This window comes from Ahaetulla prasina, chromosome 11 (genome assembly GCF_028640845.1).
Source record: "Ahaetulla prasina isolate Xishuangbanna chromosome 11, ASM2864084v1, whole genome shotgun sequence".
In the NCBI taxonomy this organism is placed as follows: domain Eukaryota; kingdom Metazoa; phylum Chordata; class Lepidosauria; order Squamata; family Colubridae; genus Ahaetulla; species Ahaetulla prasina.
In genome coordinates, this window is record NC_080549.1 from 27,406,961 (window position 1) to 27,429,487 (window position 22,527).

At 45.3% G+C, this 22,527-nt stretch overlaps 1 long non-coding RNA gene across 3 annotated transcripts; it reads left to right on the top strand.

The window, feature by feature from the left end:
• Window positions 1-9,003: 9,003 nt before the first annotated feature.
• Window positions 9,004-20,677, top strand: LOC131183916 (uncharacterized). Of its 3 annotated transcripts, none has more exons than XR_009151870.1 (7): window positions 9,004-9,205; window positions 12,937-13,081; window positions 14,179-14,510; window positions 15,382-15,464; window positions 16,277-16,408; window positions 16,729-16,864; window positions 20,229-20,677. It is a non-coding gene; the product is annotated as an uncharacterized LOC131183916 (long non-coding RNA). The 3 variants fall into 3 exon arrangements; XR_009151871.1 differs by having other exon boundaries at window positions 14,179-14,358; XR_009151869.1 differs by having other exon boundaries at window positions 14,179-15,464.
• The last annotated feature ends 1,850 nt before the right edge of the window (window positions 20,678-22,527 follow it).

The window sequence follows — 22,527 nt, forward strand, 5'->3', positions numbered from 1 at the left end:
CTGGGATCACCACTCGATCCCCCCATAGCAGGCACCCCCCTTGAGCCGAAAGTTCCCCACGTTTCTTTACAAACTCTTTAAAACGCTCGCCCGGCGCAGCGGGCCACCCTCTTTGTACCCAACCAAGTACAGTTCTCAGAATAATGTCCCGGTATGACGCCCGAGCCACCTCCTTAGACATGACTGGGCCAGAGTCCAGAGAGTCAATTAATAGTATGGGCGTCCCCGGAGTGGGGTCCTCGATCGCCCCTGGAAGTGGGCATCTGCTTAATGCGTCCGCGTGCCCCAACTCTTTTCCTGGTCGATGCCGCAGTTTGTAGGAGTAGGCGGCCAAAAAGATAGTCCATCGGGTCAATCGGGGCGAAAGTGCCACAGGCGTTGGGCGGTCGCCAGCCAGTAACCCTAACAGTGGTCTATGGTCTGTAACAATTTCAAAGTCTCTACCAAAAACGTATTCGTGAAACTTTTTTACCCCTGACACTATAGAGCTTCCTTATCTAACTGACTATAGTTCCTCTCTGTCGAGGACATCGTTCTGGAGTAGAAGGCTATTGGGGCTTCTGTGCCATTTGGAAGCCTGTGGCTGAGCACAGCCCCCACTCCGTAAGGGGAAGCATCGCAAACTAATACCAATGGCATTGTGCTATGATACTGGATTAGTAAGCTATCGCTCGAGAGTAGGTTTTTTACTGCTTCGAAAGCCCTAGCTTCTGTCTTTCCCCAAGACCAAGCAGTATTCTTTTCCAGCAACTTATGTAGCGGCTCGGCAACGGTTGCCTTATTTTTCAAAAAGACCGCGTAAAAGTTCACTAGACCCAGGAATGCCTGTAGCTCTGTTTTGTTTTTGGGCGCTGGAGCCTTTCTTATTGCCTTGACCTTGCTCTCAGTGGGGTGGATTCCTTCCTTGTCTATTCTGTAACCCAAGAACTCTATGGATTCTACCCCTATTTGGCATTTGTTCACTTTAACCTTTAGACCGGCTGACCGGAAAATGCCCAGAACTTTTCTCAAACGTTCCCCCAATTCTTCTAAATTTTCGACTAATACCAATACATCATTGAAATAGGGGACTACCCCCGGGAGCCCTTACAGAAGTCGCTCCATTAAATTATGAAATAGACCAGGAGCCACACTCACCCCAAACTGTAACCGGGTACACTTGAAAGCACCTCTGTGAGTCACAATTGTCTGGGCTTCGGCTGTGTTGGCGTCTACGGGCATTTGTTGATAGGCTTGGGCCAAATCTAATTTGGCAAAAACGTGCCCTTGCCCCAGCGAGTGCAGCAAGTGTTGCACCACGGGGACCGGGTAAGCGCTTTTTTGCAAGGCTTTGTTTAACGTTGCCTTGTAATCAGCGCAGATTCTAACTGACCCATCTGGTTTCACTGGGGTGACGATTGGCGTCTCCCACTTTGCAACTGGCACCAGTATCCCCTGAGTGATGAGCTTGTCTATCTCCCTGTCAATCTTGGGTTTAAGGGCAAAAGGGACCCTCCTTGCTTTTAACCGTACGGGGGCTACCTGGGGGTCTAAATTGAAGGAAATAGGGGTCCCCTTGTACTTGCCCAGACAGTCCTTGAACACATCTTCGAATTCGTCCATGAGTTAACGTCACTTCTGTAGATGCCAGTCACTCCCATGCCCAATGCACGGAACCAGTCTAGTCCCAACAAACTTGGCAGGGTCCCTTCGACTATCGTGATGGGCAGGGTCTTCTTGTGTGGTCCGTACTCGACGCGGACGGAGGTGGTCCCTCGAACAGGGATGCGATTCCCTTGGTAGTCGTGAACTCTTAGCCGCTGTGTTTGCAGTTTGCGTTTGGCGATTTTCGGCAAAGCTTTCGCAAAAGTGTCCCAGGACATGATTGTGATCGCTGACCCTGTGTCCACTTCTAGTCGGCACGGCACTCCTTCGATTTTCGGTTTCGTGAAGATTTTCTTCTCGACGCGGGTTGCTGCACGGCCTATTATCACGGTCGCTCGATTTGAATTCGCCCTTTTGTTTTGACCAATCGCGGGTCGCCTTGCCGATCCAGCGCTCTGATTGGTTGGTTTGAATTTTCGGCGGGAAGGTTGGGGTGCTCGACAGACTTGAGCCAGGTGCCCTTCTTCTCGCACCGACATGTAGCGTCCTTGAACTTGCATCGTTGACGCTGGTGTTGCCCTCCGCAACTTCCGCATTCATCCCGGTCTTCTTTGCCCCTTCTCTCGGTGAGGCAAACTCCTTCCTCATCCTCGCCGTCTGATTCGGTCTGGATTTCTTCGTTGTGGACCGGGGTTGATTTCGCGCTGGCGTGAGTGGCTTTTGTAGGGTTTCCGCGCTTGGGTGGACATCTCATGAGCTCTGGCTTCGACCAGAGCGTTTGCCAGCGTTAGATTGCTTTTTGATAGCAGCCGCCTCCGCAAACGAATGTCTCTGACCCCACGGATGAGTTGCTCTAACAGCTCCTCATCCAAGTCTCGGTACCCACAGTCCTTGGAGGCTTTTCTCAGGGCGGCCATGTAATCGCTGATGGATTCGCCCTCTTGCTGTCTGCGCTCTCCAAATTCAAAACGCCGTACATATTTGGACGGTGTTGGCGCGAAATGGTTCTTCAATAGATTTTGCAGAGTTTGCCACGATACCGATTGTACCGGCGTTGGCTCTGCCAGGGCTTCCGCGATGTCGATGACCTCGGGACCGCAGTGGCTCAGGAAATACGCCCTTTTGCGGTTGTCTGGAACTCCTTGCAGTTTGTTTGCCTCGAGGAAGCTCTCGAAACGGGTCATGTACGTTCCCCATTTCTCCCTGGATGGGTCAAACGGTGCGGGCGGAGTGTAGCTGGCCATCGCTGCGTTTCTGCCCTGAATTTGCTGGGTTCGGTTCTTTCGCGCTTTCAGCTCGTTCCTGGTGCTCTTAGCCTCGAAATCCCATCCTCGTCGCCAGTGTTAAGTTCGGGAAGTAACGAGGCTGGAGACCAGGGTAGTGACAACAGCTCTTTAATATATGGTGAACCCAGCAACCGGGCTGGGGAAAAACCTCTCCTTATATACAGTCTAACCGGCGGCTTCAACCAATCAGCAACGTGCTTGTTTCCCGCCAAAATATTTAAAGATACATTACACACGCCACAATTGATTTTCCTTCCCTTCACTTCTTACCTTCCCAAGCCTCCTTTGGCATGTAATGTACATGCGCATACTGCACTTGTGCTTGCATGCAGCGTACATTTGGTGTGCACTGCACATGAAGCATGTGTTTGGTGCACAGCATACAGGCGCAACCAGCAAACTAGTAGCAAACCAGTTCAGATTTCACCACTGGTCAGAGACTTCATATTTACCTAAGTGAAGCGCAGAGACTACTTGATTAACGTCCAAGTTTACCTCCTTTTTCCATGGATGGTAAGTCCTAACACATGGTCACATTTTCTTTGACATTCCGTGTTTTTCTGCTTAGTCCCTGCCTCAGTCCAAATGTGTGGGAAATTGTCATCTTGGATTTTTCAAGAGGGCTCGAGAAGGAGAGCCAGTTTGCTGCTATGACTGTATTACTTGTCCAGAGGGGACCATCTCCACTCAGGAAGGTGGGTCACATTGAAAACAATGGAAGGCCTTGCGGAGGTGGATCCATCCAGAGCGTTTTCATTAAAGTTCAAGTTAAAAGACAGATTGAGACTCACTCATTGGAATAGCCAAACCAAAAAAAAAAAAAAGATTGAAGGAAGGGCTGGGAAGAGATAGGAGGTGTGGCAGATTGGGTAAGATTTACTAATAGCAGAGAAAATCTCTCTTCTGCATTTTAATTTGGATGTGCCTTTCTACATTTCCCTTTCTAGGAACACTTGAGTTCTTATGTACGCCCTCCACCCCCTAGAAGGATTGATGCAATGCACTCTACATGAGCTTCCCCTTGGGGAAGAGTGGAAGATTCCCAGTGAGGTGGTGTGGACAGTTATGGGTGCACTCACTACACCAATATTACCACAGGTCTAAATATTCCAGATTATTTGCAGGTCCAGCTTTCTCTGACCAACAACCAAAGTTCACAATATCCTCTGTATTCAGTATATTAAGAAGTGCCATCTAGAAGGACCTAGAAAGTGTGCCTAGAAAAATTAACTGATTCATTATTTTCCTCTAATAATTAGGTTATTATGAAGATTTGGCACATTATACAGAAAATCCAGTTTTATAAACCTTAGCTTTACATTGTTTAGAAAATGTTTTTCTTCTGATCTTCTTTTTGTGGAGATGTTAAGAAATACATATTGGAAAATGCTGCTGGTTTCAGCTGTTGTCCCAAGAATGTTTCTTGTAGGAGAAAAGGATAGAATATTAAATAAATATTTATTTTTGGCTTTTTCAGATACAGAAAAATGTACCAAGTGTCTGGATGATAAACACCCAAATGAGGACAGAGTCCAATGTATCCCCAAAGTTATAGCCTTCCTCTCTTATGAAGAACTTCTGGGCATCATTCTGGTCTCTTTTGCCCTACTCTTCTTCCTAATCACAGTCCTTATTTTAATCATCTTCATTAAATACCAAGAAACTCCCCTTGTCAAAGCCAACAACCGGGACCTCTCCTATATCCTCCTGGGCTCCCTCCTGCTTTGCTTCTTGTCTCCTTTTCTCTTCATTGGTCAACCAAGGAAAGCCACCTGCCTTCTCCAACAAACCGTTTTCAGCCTCATCTTCTCAGTTGCCATTTCTTCTCTCTTGGCCAAAACCATCACGGTGGTGCTGGCCTTCCTGGCCACAAAACCAGGAAACCGAGCAAAGAGATGGCTGGGGAAGAGCTTGGCCAACTCCATCATCCTTTCTTGTTCTGCTGTCCAAGTTATCCTCTGCTCCATCTGGCTGGGAATTTCTCCCCCCTTCCCTGACTCTGACCTCCACTCCCAGCCTGGAGAGATCATCCTGCAATGCAATGAAGGGTCCGTTGTCATGTTCTACGTCACCCTCAGCTACATGGGCTTCTTGGCTGCCATCTGCTTCATGGTGGCTTTTCTGGCCAGGAATCTGCCTGGGGCCTTCAACGAAGCCAAGCTGATCACCTTCAGCATGCTGGTCTTCTGCAGTGTCTGGGTGACTTTTGTGCCCATCTACCTGAGCACCAAAGGGAAATACATGGTGGCTGTGCAGGTCTTCTCCATCCTGGCCTCCAGTGCTGGGCTGCTGGGCTGCATCTTCATCCCCAAGTGCTACATTATCCTTCTGAGGCCAGACCTGAATACAAAGGAGCAGCTTACAACCAGAAGAAATGTGGAAATGTGAGACAGAGGAATTTCGACATTCAAACTTTTCAAAACTTAGGAAATGGTCCAAATTGTTCTCCATACATGAGTTGGGCCAATGATTTTGCATGAAATAATTAACAGATTGCTGAAAGATAGAGTCCCCTGTCCTTGTCCAGTAGAATTGCAAGATGGCCACTGAGTTCTTTTGAGCAGTCAAGGCATCATATCTGTCCTTTACTCTTAGCCTACCTGAAGCCTGAAATTCCCCACCTAGTTATTTGAAACATGGCACCTGTGCAGTCTTGTGGATATGCTAGAAATAATTGGGAGGGGTATTTTGGTTTATCTGTAATTGGGATTCTTTGCAGTTTTAGACTCAACGTCGCAGCAGCAGCAACATATGGAGAGTAGCGAGATCCCTCCGAGCTAAATTAGAAAGAAGATATTCTGGATTATTCAACTGGACGACTAAATTATTATATGGAAGTTAAAAGGGCCGTAATAGCTCAGGCTGTAAGAAGCCTGTTATTAGAACACAGTAGCCTGCAATTACTGCAGGTTCAAGCCTGGCCCAAGGTTGACTCAGCCTTCCATCCTTTATAAGGTAGGTAAAATGAGGACCCAGATTGTTGGGGGTGGGCAATAAGTTGACTTTGTAAATAGACAAATAGAATGAGACTATTGCCTTATACACTGAGTCTTCGGAGAAGGGCGGGATATAAATGTAAATTAAAAAAAAACAAAACAGGAACTTAAATATAGCCTCACAAGATTTCTAGAAAATATTTCCCATCAAATGGAATGACAGTGTCCCATGGATGTGGTGTGAGGGAGAGACTGGGCTTAAACACCTAGTCAAATGTTGCAATAATTCATACATTTCAATCTTCGGGTGATCATTGGGAGTTGAAGATGGGTCCTGGCATGATCCAGAAGTCCTTACCTTCTTAAAAAGGATGTTTTCAAAGACATCCTATTCACAAAAGGAAGTCAACTGAAATCATGACATTTATTCTAAAATTAGCAGAAATATATGTACTTGGCTGTATCTTTACACTGATGATGTTATCTTGTTTGGTAATGAAATTCCTGCAAGTAAACCACCAAGCTCAGACAGCACCAAAGATCGCACGATATCTTCCTTCTTGGCCGCATCATGGCTTTATCTTCCTAGCATCCAAGAGGTTCTCAGCCTTCCTCATTCCTTTCTTTGGCCTGGATGAATATACAGCATTTCAATGTCACAATCCACACCACGCAATTAATTTAGTGATCACTCCTGGTCATCCTTCTCTGACCATCTTGTCCAGCCTTTCACTGAAAATTGATGTTTGGAATAAGAAAAAGAAAATGTTTTCTCTACAAATTCTGGAATAGCAGAGTAAAGGACCTGAATGTTACTACATATTATTAAATATATTACATATATTTTTCCAAAGCAGAGCTGGGTTGGAAAAAAAAAGGATGACATTAACAGTGTGCAGTAAAGTGACTAATTTTGTTTCAGAACAAAACAAATGTACAATTAGTAAAAAGAGGGAGGCTGTTATCAAGAAGCAAATGATTTCTCCTCTTGCAGATGGAAACCCCTGGGCCCAGGGAATGCTAAGCTCCACTTTTGACATTGGGAAGCAGCTGGAGATCCTGATCCTTCCTCTTGGAAGGTAAAAAGGAAGGAGAGGACTTTGCACTGCCAGGTGGGTGCTTTCCTAATAAAACCTAATACAAAGTGATTAGAAGAGAGAAAATAAATTAATAAAATAAAGCTTAAAGTGCAATAAAGAAATAAAATAGGAGGGTTTTAAAAAACCAGAAAGACATAAAACACAAAGGAGTAACTTCCAATATTCTTTACAGCAGTTCTTAGTGCAACTATGTTTGAACCTCCTTCTCTAAAATCACATTGCAAATTTGCAATGCTCGTATTTCTCTACTGGCGTGGGTTTTGTGACCAGCTGGTTTTATGACTTTGCTATCTTTGGTGCTGGGTGGAATGGCCGTGGCCCAGCAGATCAGGACACAATCTGACTCACAACTCCTTCTTGAAGAGCAAGTGGCAGTCATGCGAAGAGGGCCTTTGCACCCATTCCTAGACTGGGGGGCTCTGCTGACAGCCAATCAGACAAGAGTCGCATCTTTCATCTATCCTGTCCAATCACCAAAACTATAAATCACAACTTCATATTATTCAGTTTTTGCAAATTTCCATAAGTGGCTTATGGATTCCAGTTACCAATAAATATAGATGTTGTCTTTTCAGTAATCAAAGAAGTCAGTTTGTCCTTTTCAGCAAGTTCTGCTAATTTCATCAGCCATTCATTCATCTGTGGTGGGCAGTGCCAAATCTTTCCGTATTTCTGCATATGGTAATCTCACCATAATATTATTTCACATGTTGAAATAATCATCCATGGCAGTTTTTTAACTGTTCATCCATCAGTCCTAAAAGGAACACTCTGGCTTCAGTCCAACTTCCTAACAATGAGGACAATTAACCAGTGGAACAGCTTGCCTCTAGAAATCATGGGGGCTCCATCACTGGAAGATTTTTAAGAAGAGTCTAGACCAGGGGTCTCCAACCTTGGCAACTTTAAGCCTGGAGGACTTCAACTCCCAGAATTCCCCAGCCAGCTTTGCTGGCTGGGGGATTCTGGGAGTTGAAGTCCTCCAGGCTTAAAGTTGCCAAGGTTGGAGACCCCTGGTCTAGACGGTCACCCGACTGATAGGTTCGGTATAGGTTCTCCTGCTTGAGCAGGGGGCTGGACTAGAAGACCTCAAAGGTCCCTTCCAGCTCATTCTATTCTATTCTATTCTAACCTCAACAACTTCAATTCCCAGGACTCAATTCCCAGAACTCATCAGTCAGCAAGAGCATTCTGGGAGTTGAAGTTCACCTGCCTTAAGGTCTCTGAGGTTGAGAAAAATTGCTCTAGAATAGATCCATAATAATTTTGCAAGCTTTAGGTGTCCCTCTCACTGCCTGTAGGAGCAGCCTACAGCCCAGCCTTTAAATCCTAGCTAGTTTCCACAGGCAATGGTACGGACAGCTAAAGCTGGCAAAGACCCACCATCCTCCATTTTGTGGCTCTTTCCTGAGGTGATTTTTTTTCTCCCTCCATTTCAAGCGGCAGGGAGATTTTCTCTCCAGACTGGAGTCAGGGAAGGTTCCTGGAGGGGGAGAGGTTGTGGGGGAGAGGGGGCAGTTGGAGAGGGAGAAAGACCAGCAGCCCCTCCGTCCCAGAGACTCCCAGGGCTGGAGGGGTCCGAGAGGTCATCCAGTCCGACCCCTGCCCGAGCAGGAGCCCCTCTGCCCTCCCATCCCAGCTTGGGTGCCGCTTAAGGACGTTCTGTGTGCTCAGTTCCCATGGCAGCCTGGGAGGACCTTCCCTACATCTTTCACCCCCCCCATTTCCCCTCCATTTATTCAGCAGACTTTGCCTGAGAATCTCAGGATCTCATTTTTTAGCTAGCTCGCAGCCCCTCCTATTCAAAGGAGTGCAGTCGCTGTGGGGTGCGTGAGGGGGGCACCCCTAAGCATCTCAGGCCCTGAAAGGTTTCCTGTGCTGCCATTTCACTGTGCAATGTCGCCCATCGGGGCTCCCCCCCTCCCCCGAGGGTGTCTGCCCGGCTTTTCCGGGGAAGGCCTCCCTGTAGGAGCAGCCTCCTTGTGGAAGGCGATGGGGATCCGGCGGGTCACGGATCGACCATTAGAGATTTAAAATGAAGCTTATCAACAGCAGAGATCAAAGCCCACCTTCCTTCTTCTCCCACACCGGTGGCCTTTTTGGTGGGGGGACGGCAGCAGGAAATCTCCTCACCCACCCCGTATTTTCTCTAAGAAAAATTCCCCGTAGGCCATAGAAGCCCTCAGGGAACTAAAAGTGACAGGTTTTGCAGGTTTTCAATTTTAGTATTTAGTCTTTAAATCCAAATCGGGTGGGATGCCTGTAAGACTCTGGTTGCCAACACCCGTCTTCAGGGCAGGTAAATTGTAGGATGGAGGTAGACAACTAAAGAGAGCTCCGCTATTCATTGACCTCTCTCTCTCTCTCTCTCTCTTCTGATAAAATTTGGGCGGAGCTGAGAATAGCAGTTGGTTTTATTATTTGGATTTTAATTGATCAATCACATTTTTGGTGACTGTTCCTCTAGTTCCTTTAGGAAAGGAACATTATTTATTTGCTTTATCTTTTTTATGTACTTTAAATTATTGCTTAATAATGCACAGGAATGATAGAAGAGATGTAATTATAAAGCTGCTGCGTGACAGCTGCCCTGCCCGAGCTTCTGGAGGTGCTTGCTGGGGTGGCAGTTGAGACCCCCAGACTTTTAGTCATGGGGGACTTTAACTTGCCATCTTCCGGCTCGTCATCGACAGCAGCTCGGGAGTTCACGGCTTCCATGACGGCCTTGGACCTGACTCAAGTAGTTGATGGCCCTACCCACATTGGGGGTGGTACACTCGATTTGATTTTTGTCTCTGGTCAGTGGTTGAGAGATCTGGACTTAAAGGAAATAGTCATTGAAACTTTGTCATGGTCAGATCACTCTCTCCTTCGCCTGGACTTTCTGACCGCCATCCAACACCGCAGGGAGACGGAGCCGATGCGTTGGTTCCGTCCCAGGCGCCTGATGGACCCGGAGAGGTTCCGGACAGAGCTTGGGCCATTTCCTGAGGGTCTGGCTCACGGCACGTCTGAGGAACTTGTTGCGGCCTGGGAACGGGCCGCGGCGGGGGCCTTAGATCGTGTCATGCCTCTGCGGCCTCTGACCCGGCGCAGGTCCCAACCGGCTCCTTGGTTCTCCGAGGAGCTGAGGGGGATGAAGCGCCGGAGAACACGCCTAGAGAGCTCCTGGAGGTCTAGCCATTCAGAGGCTGATCGGACACTAGTGAAGTCCTATACTAGGACTTACCTAGTGGCATTGAGGGAAGCGAGGCGTTGCTACGCCTCCTCCCTCATTGCGTCGGCAGATAACCGCCCAGCCACCCTGTTTCGGGTGACTCGTTCCCTCCTTCACCAGGGGGAGCGGGATGACCCGCTGCAGGGACGTGCTGAGGAGTTTAACGGTTATCTATACGATAAAATCGTTCAGCTTAGGGACGGGTTGGACCAAAATTGCGGTGACTCAGGTGAGACGCCCGAGGGTGGTCTTGGTGACATTGTTTGGGATGAGTTTGACCCTGTGGCTCCCGAGGACATGGACAGGTTGTTGGGTAGGTTGAATGCCACCACGTGTTTACTGGACCCGTGCCCCTCCTGGCTGGTGCTGGCCACCAGGAGGTGACACGAGGCTGGCTCCAGGCGATTACGACCGCTTCTTTGGTGGAGGGTGTCTTCCGCCGCCTTGAAAGAGGCGGTGGTGAGGCCCTCCTTAAGAAGCCTTCCTGACCCGCTGTTTTAGGTAATTATCGTCCGGTCTCCAACCCGCCGGCGAAGGTTGTAGAGAGTATGGTGGCATTTCAGTTTCCTTACACCTGGATGAAACTGTCTATCTAGACCTGCTCCAGTCCGGTTTCCGCCCGGTTACAGCACGGAGACGGCTTTGGTCGCGTTGGTGGATGATCTCTGGAGGGCCAGGGATAGGGGTTGTTCCTCTGCCCTGGTCCTATTAGACCTCTCAGCGGCTTTCGATACCAACGACCATGGTATCCTGCTGCGTCGGTTGGAGGGATTGGGAGTGGAGGCACCGCTTATCGGTGGTTCTCCTCCTATCTCTCCGACCGGTCGCAGTCGGTGTTGACAGGGGGGCAGGGGTCGGCCCCGTGGCGCCTCACTTGTGGGGTGCCGCAGGGGTCGATCCTCTCGCCCCTTCTGTTTAACATCTACATGAAGCCGCTGGGTGAGATCATCAGTGGTTTCGGTGTGAGGTACCAGCTGTATGCGGATGACACCCAGCTGTACTTTTCCACACCGGACCACCCCAACGGTTATCAAGTGCTGTCCCGGTGTCTGGAGGCCGACGGGTCTGGATGGGGAGAAACAGGCTCAAGCTCAATCCCTCCAAGACAGAGTGGCTGTGGATGCCGGCATCCCGGTACAGTCAGCTAAATCCGCGGCTGACCATCGGTGGCGAGTCATTGGCCCCGATGGAGAGGGTGCGCAACTTAGGCGTCCTCCTGGATGAACGGCTGTCTCTAGAAGATCATTTGACGGCCGTCTCCAGGAGAGCGTTCTACCAGGTTCGCCTGGTGCGCCAGTTGCGCCCCTTTCTGGACCGGGATGCCCTATGCATGGTCACTCACGCACTCGTGACGTCTCGCCTGGATTACTGCAATGCTCTCTACATGGGGCTCCCCTTGAAGGGCATCCAGAGGCTACAGTTAGTCCAGAATGCGGCTGCGCGGGTGATAGATGGAGCTCCTCGTGGCTCCCGCATAACACCCATCCTGCGCAGACTGCACTGGCTACCTGTGGCCTTCCGGGTGCGCTTCAAGGTTTTGGTGACCACCTTTAAAGCGCTCCATGGCATAGGGCCAGGTTATTTACGGGACCGCCTACTGCTACCGAATACCTCTCACCGACCCGTGCGCTCTCATAGAGAAGGACTCCTCAGGGTGCCGTCAGCGAGGCAATGTCGTCTGGCGACGCCCAGGGGAAGGGCCTTCTCTGTGGGGGCTCCCACCCTCTGGAACGAACTACCCCCCGGACTTCGTCAGCTTCCGGACCTTCGGACCTTCCGCCGCGAGCTTAAAACATACTTATTTAATTGCGCAGGACTGAGTTAGATTTTAAATTTATGGGTTTTAAATTGGGTTTTATTCTTATATTTTTAATTATTGGGCTTTTAGAATAAGTTTTTTAATTGTTTTTATATTGTATTTATGTGTTTTTTAAGTGCCTGTAAACCGCCCTGAGTCCTTCGGGAGATAGGGCGGTATATAAATATGATCAAATAAATAAATAAATAAATAAAAAAAACAATTTGCAATGAAGATGTACGTAAATAGAAAATCGGGGCTGCTCGAATACCATCTTAGATAGGATTCAAAATGGAAATAAGGGAGTGGAAAAGGAGAGAGGGAAGGAGGGGAGTAGGAAGGTAAGGAGAGAGAAGGAAAGAAGAGAGGGAAAAGGAGAGGATGAAGGAAGGGGAAAGAAGAGTAGGAGAGAGGTTTAGAAAGGGAGGAGGAAGAAAAGAGGAGTGGGGAAAGAGGAAGTAGAAAAGGGAAGGAGAGGAGGAATGAGGAAAGTAGAAAGAGATAGAAGAAGGAAGAAAAGGGAAGAGGAAAAGGAAAGGTTGTGGTAAAGTAAAGGAGAGGAAATGGTAAAAGAACAAGCCCAAACAATTAACAAATGAAAGTAAAAAGATAATGATTAATGATGGATAAGAGACTGTACATTTAAATAAGTTGATGAGAAATAAAAATAAAAAACTTTTTTTAAAAAAATAATTTATCCTTGGCTATTCAACAGTTGTCCTAAAGTATCGTTCAGATAAGCAGAACTGGAAGACAAATACATTTAGAACTGTTCCGGATATTGTCTTGCAAAACCTATATTCTGATTTTCCAAATAAAATGTTAATACTATTACTTTATATTCTAGCTGCCAATCATCACTATTTGGCAGGTAACTTCCTGAAATGATTAAATCCCCATGAAAAATCTCAGAAAAGAGGTATTTGTTCATGGGCCATACTAAATGCTATTAATCTTAATCAATGTCAATACAGTATTTGTCTTTTTAAAATAATTTATTTTTTCAATGTTGCAGGAAGAACAGTCTCGACTTCCTGCAATAACATCTATAAAACAACAATGGAGATGCATTGAGAAATATAATAGTTAGTTGTAGTCAGCATACAAGACATTAACCCTTGGAACATTGCATCCAGCTTTAGTGTTTTTAATCACTGTCAGTAAGTTTGTGTTTTTAAAATACGGTATTTTGTTAGTGTTGCAGGAAGAACAATCAAGACTTTCTCCTATGACATCTACAAAAGAAGAATGGAGACATATAATATATAGTTGTAGTTGGTATATAAGATATTAACCTGAAGATAAATACAACTCCTTTTGGTTACGTTATCTTTATTTCCAGGGGTGGGCTTCAAAAATTTTAGCAAGGGGTTCTCCGCCCGGTTGCTGAGTGGGCGTGGCCATGGTGGGCATGGCCTAATCGGCTTCCTGCACCACGGGGGGGGGGGGTGTTTTTGCCCTCCCTGGGCTCCGGAGGTTTTCTTTGAGCCTCCAGGAGGGTGAAAACGGCCTTTCCAGGCTCTGGAGGGCCCCTGGAGGCCAGAAACAGGCCCATTTCCGGCCTTCCCGAACTTCCAGTAGACCCATTTTTTGCCCTCCCCAAGCCTTCGTGCACGCTCTGCACTTACTTGCATCCAAAACAGGCCATGTGGGGACACCTAGGAGGGGAGGGGTGGGCAGGGCCAGACAGGAGTGGGATTTGGGGGTTCTCCGAACTGCACAGAATCTTAGCTAGAGGTTCTTCCGAACACTGCGAACCCCCAGCAGCCCGTTTATTTCTTTGTAAATTAAATTAGAGACCATCCTTAAGATTCTAAAATGGAAAATACATTTTTAAAAGAGATATGTGGTCCCCTTTCCCAATATTTTTGTTATTTATTGCTAAGGCATGTACTAGTTCGGCATCCTCTTTTGTATAAGCATCTGCCTCAGGTTTTTTGGAGAGAAGAACAAAGTCATGTAGTTGCCAGCACTCATTTTGAGAGTTGTTGAAGCCACTGACGACCACATGACTGCAAGGAATATAAATTTTTCCATCCTCCACTACTCAGTCAGAACTGAAGAAGCTTCTTGGATGAGAAGTGAAATGTCTTCATGGAAAAAACAAAGTCCAGTTACCTTTTGAAAAAACACCTTTGGGATAACCATGACCTGGATAACTGAGAATAGAATCTCCATAGACAATAAACTTTATTGTTAGTGTTAAGAAAATAATGTATCAGTCAATGATCTTTTCTTTTTTTCCTTCAATCCCTAGGAAAAAGTGCCTGAGGGTGTCACTGGAGCAGCCATTTTTTTTTACAACATCAGCCAGTCAGGATGTGGAGGAGGCACCAATCTCTGCTGCAAGCAACCTCCCATTAACACCATGATAACCAGCACGGATGAGTCAAGAAGGTTGTTGGACATCCTTCCTTGCTCAACAATGTGATGGTTGGTAAGTGTTTGAACTAATTTGGATGCCAGTTTTTCTTTATTTTTCCATTACAAAGATATATTATTATTATTATTGTTATTTAATTTTTGGTGGAGTCTATATAGAAAAACCCAGGCGGCCACATTCAGGGGACAACTTGTAGGCTACAAGAAGTGAGTGGACCAAGGACTTGTCCAAAAGAAGACTAGTCCTAATTGAAAGGAGAGAAATTGGGTTCTCCTGAGGTTACCTGGTATCTTTTCTTGGTTTGCATTTCTTGCTTTGGGTTTTTGGGTGGAGATGGTTGGCCTTGGAAGCTAAAAGGAAAGAAAACTGAGAGCTTGTTAATGTTAATTTTAATTCAGTTTTATTACTTTTTGTTTCCTGCTAATTTATTCAATAATTGTCCTAAAGAATCATTCTGATTAGAGGAACTGGAGGGCAAATACATTTAGAATATTATGTGCTGTTCTCAATATTAAGTTTTCTCTCTGAAAACCTATATTCTGCTTTTTCCAAATAAAATGTTAATGTTGTTACTTTATCTTCTAGCTGCCAATCATCACAATTTGGTGATGACTGGCAATTTCCTAAAAAGAATGAAACTCCATGAAAAATCTCCCCAAAAAAGAGAGAGAAAGAAAGCATTCATTTTTATCTGTGTTTGTCCTCAGTTGCCGTTATAGTTTTTTGTTCTCTGCTTTATTTTTGAAATATATATTTTACTTTGGTATCCCAGTTAGGGCATCAGGCTAGAAAGCGGGAGACCTGGAATTCTCATCCTATTTCAGGCACAAAGCCCAAATTCTTTGATACTTCCTTACTACCCACCAGGAAAATGATAGAGGAAATAAATCTGTCAAGACAAGCCTTAGATACCTATGTGTCTGGCAACAGTGGGCTAAACAATGATGAAAATGAAGTAGTTGGTGGGGCAAAAATCACTTACAAAAGCTAAACTTTACAGTGTGTTTAATGGCATATTTTATTAATCCTTATGATTTCAATTGCTTTTCAACTCTTACACAACTGCCAAATTCCCAGGCATCCAAAGAATCTTATGGTACATGTGGTCCAATCAGGAAAATGCTAGGCATAAATTACATTTCATGAAATTTCCTGCACAGGTAAGCAATCTTTTATCTGAATAATCTTTTGAGTGTGCATTACCAAGAAATACAAAAAAAAATAGCTCTCATATTCATGGGGTCAATTCTTTTTTTGTGACCTGTTTCCAGGTTCAATTTTAGTTACTGGTCTGGGTATCGCTTATATAAGGTTACTTATACAATTATTTGTCATATTATCATTTTCACATGTGAACGAATTAGGCTGAGGGATCAATTCTCTCATACAACAATTTCCCGTTCAAAAAACCTATTTTTGTTTTAATCAGGTGGGGATTTAGCCTGAAAGATATTTCATGTCATCTTAGATAAAAAAGCCCGATGTGAGTGGGGGATGGAGTGGGCTGATATAGAAAGATATTCCTCCTAGTAATGTGGTTTGACTTCTCCAGAGTTATTTGACAAAAAGAAGGCTAAAAAAAGAATTAAAGTTATGTACTAGAATTTTAATTAAAGCTTGCCATAGTTAAAAATACCTTGTGTAGTACCCTTTCTTATTGGAAAGATGTACTTTCAATTGCCCAGAGATCTCCCTTTTTGTTTCGATTCCTTCCTTCCATCAAGTACCAAAGTTTACCTTGAGGCAGTCACTTATAATAGGATAACTAGATTAAATCCAAGAAAAACTGAATCATTTAATACCCCAGGAGTTATAAGGGAACTCTTTAATTAAGAAGTCTTGCAAGACTGTATAATAACAAACAAAATAACAGGTATTTTTAATTAGTTTTAATTTTAAATAAGTCTGATGAGTGAAGTAAAAAAGAGCCTAAGGGGGCTAATTTTAATCTCGTCTTGATATTTTACAAAAGAAATGTTTTAGATGAGCAGATAGACGAGCTCAGAAAAGAGAATCAAGATCTGAGTTGCAGGGTTCAAAAACAAGATGGGGAGCAAGCAGAAGTTCTGAGAGAAAAAAACAATATTAAAGAAGAACTTAAAAGGTGAGAAATATTTATGGTTTATGGTTTATGGTTTATTAGATTTTTATACCGCCCTTCTCCCGAAGGACTCAGGGCGGTGTACAGTTAAATTTAGACAGAAATCCTGACTTTTTCTTTCAGCCTCAAATTAATTTATTAGAGCTGAGGCCAGATATAAACAAGATACAGAGTAAAAGAAGTATTACTTGTGCGCGCGCGCGTGTGTGTGTGTAGAAGAAAAGCAATAAATATAATGGAGTATAAACATAATTAAGGGTGTAGTTGTGCTTGGTGCTTCAAGTAAAATTAAGATGGCTAATTTCTCTCTGTTCTTAATTTAGAGAAGACAACAGAAATGTCAAGACTGTTATAAAAAGACAAGCTCCAAGTGAAGTACAAGGAATTTATGCAGAAAAATGCCCACCTAATTGCAGAAAAGGAAGACCCCTGGAAAGATTTTAAAGAAGAACTAAGCAGGTGAAAACTTTTAGATAGCAGCCCTAAACTTCCCTTCTACAATTTCATATTAAATTCTGGTAGGTAAGAGAAAAAAGAAAAACAGTTTTAAGATCTGAAATGTCAGAAAAATAATTTGGGGTTCCAGCTTGAGTTGGGGTTGCAGAAGAATAAATAAAAATGAAATCCAGACAGCTGTGAGGAAAGTAGAATTATTCTTTCCCAATACCAGAGAGGTTTGCCTATGGGAGCAGCTGCAGAGAAATGTTTTTTTTTATTTATTCATTTCCTATTGAAATATTGACACAGTGTGACCATCCTGGCGTTATCTCCACCATACAGACTAAAATATAAAACACACACACACACACACATATATGTATATACTCTTCATACATTACTAATTATATACAATTATTCTGCCCAATGTACTCATTTATATTTACATATATTACATCACATTCCAGATCTACAAATCCTGATTATTTCCTGTTCCAACTCCCATCTCCCAGTTCCAACCATTGGTAAAATCTATTCCACATATCATATTCTGCCTCTCCTTTGTTTTTTAATTCTAACGTAAATTTATTCATTTCTGCGCAAGCTAATATTTTCTTTATTATCTCCCTTTCTAAAGGTATATTTTCACTTTTCGGCTCTCAAGTGTCATCCTAGAATCAGCACAATTTGACTAGGGGAATAGTATATCTTGCAGTTAAGTAGATTCCTAGATATTTCACTTTCTTCACTAACTGGATGCTTATTCCCCTAGTCATTCTGTTTATTTGTCATATTCTTGGCTATCACTTTAGTTTTTTTCCTTATTTACTTTTAATCCGGTGGCTTCTCCATATTCCTCCAATACCTCCATAAGCCTCAAGCCCGATTGCAGTGGTTCCCCTAGGATGAAAACTTAAATCATCTGCGAAGGCTTGCAATTTATAAATTTCTCTTTTAATTTCCAATCCTTTAATTTGTGTATCTTTCCAAATAATCCTCATTAATACTTCCAGTGATAATATAAACAATAACGGTAATAACAGACATCCTTGTCTTGTACCTTTCTGAATTCTAAAGCTTTGCATCATTTCTCCATTCACTATTACTCTAGCCTCCTGCTTAGAATATATTGCCCTAAACATAGGAGAAATGTTTTGTAGGGGACCTTGTCCTGGGTGTGGAAGTGTGCATGTGCTGATTCTAGGGTGACACTTGAGGCCCGTGGGCAGGGGTGAAATCTAAAAATTTTTGCTACCTGTTCTGTGGGTGTGGCTTGGTGGGTGGGTGTGTCCTGTGACTGAGTGGGCGTGGCCAACTCAATGTCACTCACAGCCATGCCCACTCAGTCACAACCCCCCCAAGCCACACCCACAGAACCCAGTAGGGAAAAAAAATTAATTTCTATTCTGCCTTTTCCCTTTTTGCGAGATGCCTGCAACTGCAGCCTCTCAGCCCGCTTGCCACCCACTCGCCACCTGTTCTCCTTTCACCTTGGGTCGGGGGCCGGGGCCCAAGGATGTGCCATTCCTGGAGGCCCCAGAGCCGCCACCTGCCTCAACCGGATTGGGGAATGCACCATTCCCTGACACCAGCCTTGTCCCGGAGTTGCCGCCCACTCTTCCTTCACCACACGGCAAATATTTACTTTCCTCCAGCGGCTGGCTGCCAGGAAAGGCAAGCGTCCAAAAGTTATCAGAGTTGCTCTCCTTGAATATGCCGCCTTGTTCTATGCGCCGGCTGCGCAAGCGCACACCCAACCTGCCGCTGATAAATAAATGAAATAAACAGTGCGCTTGCCCAGCCGGTGTATGGAACAAGCAGCAATGGCGGCGGCATATTCAAGGAAAGTGAATAGAATAGAATAGAATAGAATAGAATAGAATAGAATAGAATAGAATAGAATAGAATTTTATTGGCCAAGTGCGATTGGACACACAAGGAATTTGTCTTGGTGCATATGCTCTCAGTGTACATAAAAGAAAAGATACCTTCATCAAGGTACAACATTTACAACACAATTGATGGTCAATATATCAATATAAATCATAAGGATTGCCAGCAACAAGTTATAGTCATACAGTCATAAGTGGAAAGAGATTGGTGATGGGAACTATGAAACGAATAATAGTAGTGCAGATTCAGTAAATAACTCCAGTAACTTTTGGATGCTTGCCTTTCCTGGCAGCCAGCCACTGGAAGAAAGTAAGTATATGCTGCATGTCGAAGGAAGAGCGGGCGCCGGCTCTGGGACAAGGCTGGTGTTGGGGAATGGTGCATTCCCTGACCGGTTGAGACAGGCGGCGAGCAGGAGGTGGCTCTGGGGTCTCAGGAGAATGAAGTATCCCTGGGCCCTGACCAAAGGTGAAGGGCGAACAGGCAGCAAGCAGGCAGCAAGTGGGCGAAGGAAGAGCGGGCGGCAGCTCCGGGGAAAGGCCAGAGTCGGGGAATGGTGCATTCCCTTACCCGGTTGGGGCAGGCGGCGGCTCCGGGGCCTCGGGGAATGGGCCTCAGCCCCTGACCTAAGGGTGAACAGGTGGCGAGCAGCCTTCCCGGTTTCCCAGTGTCCAGCTTGTGAAGGCTGGACTGCGGACCGTGGACTGGTCGGGGGCGTGGCCAGCCAGCGATTGTTACTGGATCAGCGAACCAGAACCAATCTCCGCTACCTACTTGCCCGATCCGGTCCGATCCGGTAGCATTTCACCCCTGCTCCTAGTCCTTCTTTTCATTAAACCTCATGACATACTGTTCTGTCCTCCTCCGCCTCTGTCCGAATGATGGCTTAATTAGCCGGCACTATCAGCTCTGGCAGCAAAAGAGCCAGCGTCTGCCAAGAGCCTTCGTTATCTTCCACGACGCTGGTGAGTCACAAACTTCAGCTCTAGTCAATCAGTGGATTTGCCTGTTACAAAGAGACACAGCAGCTCTTGCTCCCTTTTATATCCTGTGGGGTGTGGCTCCATGATTCAGCACTTCCTAGGCCTGCCCCACCCTTGCTTCTGTTGTTCCCTCCTCTCCTGCCTATGAAACCTAGGATTCAAGCAAGTCTGATTGCTGTCAGCTGGGTCTGCAGGTGTGGCCTGGGGGATGGAGGCCTCATTATTTCTTCCACCTGGCCTGCTTCTGGCTCCTGGAGCTGAGCCAGGGGAGCCGGTGCTCTTGAGATAAGTCCTGACGGCCCTTCCCCCTCACTTTCCAAGTCACTTTCTGGCAGCAGGGCCAGCTCGGGGGGCGCAGACACAACACATATCCAATCCCTGTAACCATCCTGTAGAGTCCCAAAGCGACTGTTCCAAGTGGAAACAAGTGAATTGCGTATTTTTTTCTTGAATCAGTCGATTTAGCCGTCTCTGCTAACCCCACCAACGTTTTCTTTTTATGTGCCTAGGCTGCTGCATGCGATACATGAAACTGGTTGTGGTGACTTCCAAACAAATCGAAGAAGTTTTCAAAGTTCCCTCACTAGAAGCGGTGATTTTTTTCTCCAGAAGCTCTGTCGCTGATCAGGGTTAGTTCTCCCGGTCGATCCTGGAAATCACTTGTTTTCTGGATTTCTTTTCAAGTCTCCGGGATCTGCAAGCTGATTGCGAAGCCTTGGTGGTTCAGGCTGCAGGTGACTCAATGGAAGAAATCTTTTGGCAGTGTGGCCATCAGATCAAGCCGGGTCTTATTAGGAGTCAACTCCTCTCCAAAGTCATCAGGAGGATCTCCGAGACCAAGCAATAGTAGTTTAATTGTTTACTTGATTGTCATGGCACCTCATAGAATGAAATTAAGTGCCATCTTCACTGTATATTATACTTTAAAAAAAACCTTTAAAAATAAAACAAAAACACCCCTCCTTCACATTGTATGCAATTGAATTGAAAACCCCTGATATTGCATTAATATTGCACTCTACAGTAGAATTCAGTATAGTTACGGCTCTGGGATAGAAGCTGCTTTTCAGCCTATTTGTCCTTGTTTTATTGTCCGGTACCATCTGCCAGGTGGTAATAGTTCAAAAAAAGGGGGCCCAGGATGAGATGGATCTAAGGATTTTTGAGCTTTCTTAAGGTAGCGGAAGCTACAAAGCTCTTCCAAAGTGAGGAGGGGGCAATCAATGACCCTCTGGGCACCTCCCTTCCAGCTGGTATTTGGGGAAAGTGAGGAAGCATAAAGAGCATTCTTACATCGTAAAGGACCACAAAGAAACGTTGTGAAAATAGGCCCTGGAGAAAGGCAGGACAATTTAATTTCAGAGAGAGGAGAAGGTTCCACGAGGAGGTCACAGAGCCACAGGTGCCAATGGAGAAGGGTGGTAGCAACCAGCAATGATGTCTGGAACATCTCCACGCTTGTCGTCTTCCAGCAGAAAAAGGAAGGCCTAGAGTAGCGCAGATGCAGAGAGCTGAACACTCCCCTGTGGGGGGGAGATCTAATGTCCTCCAAAAAGATGCTCATTATTATCCACATAGATGGAGCATTGAATAAAAGCCTTCAGGGAAAACCTCTGGATCCCAAACGTATCTTCCCATGGGCCCTGATCGCATTCGGAAAGCATGCGACGTTTGTCAACTTAGTTTGTTAAGCCAGAAGGAGGCTGAGCACTGGTCCCCTCCTAATATCTCTTACTGGTAGTCGTTTCAACTTTTGGCCATGAATGAGCCTGGCTTTATAGGTTGTAAGTTGCGCCGGTCATAAACCAGGTCACCCTGGGTCTGTGATCGATTGAATGACCTTTGAGTGGATTAAGGGAGTTGTTCAAAATTATACATGTTGTAAAGAATCATATATTGATGTGCCTCTCCTAGGGGAAATTGTTTTAAGAATAGAAGAAGAAGAATAGAATAGAGTGGAAGGGACCTCGGAGGTCTTCTAGTCCAACCCCTGCTCAAGCAGGAGAACCTATAACATTTCAGAAAGGTGGCTATCCAGTCTCTTCTTCAAAATTTCCAATGATGAAGCACCCATAACTTCTGGTGGCAAGCTGTTCCACTGGTTAAATGTCCTCTGTTGGGAAGTTTTTCCTCAATTCCAGGTTGCTTCTCTCTTTGATGAGTTTCCACCCATTGTTTCTTCTCCTGCCTTCTGGTGCTTTGGAGAATAATTGGACCCCCTGCTCAAATACTGGAAAACTGCTTTCAGGTTGCCCCTAATTCTTCTTTTCTTTAGAAAAGAATAGTGTCTAATTTTGGTAGATGCCCCAAAGTGGAGTAATGGGGACCAAAAATGCATAGAAATATCAATACAGGTAGTTCTCAACGTATAACCGTTCGTTTAGTGTCCATTGGAAGCTACAATAGCACTGAAGAAAGTGATTTACATCCCTTTTTCATACTGATGACCATTGCGGCATGGTTGATTTCCAACAAGCTAAACGGGACCTTGACTTTGAGCCCAAAATTTCTGTTGCTAAGTGAGACATTTTTAAGTGGCTTTGCTGGCCAGACAGTCACAAAAGGGGATCACGTGACCCCGGGACACTGCAACTATCATAAGTACATGCCAGTTGCCAAGCATCTTGAAGTTTGTTCATCTGACCGTGGGGATATTTCAATGGTCATAAGGGTGAAAAATGGTCATCAGCCACTGCTTTTATTTTTTTAACTTCGAAGAGTCATTAAATGAATGGTTGTAAGACGAGGACTGCTTGATAGTTAACACAGGTAGTCCTCAACTTACAACCACAATGGAGCCCAACATTT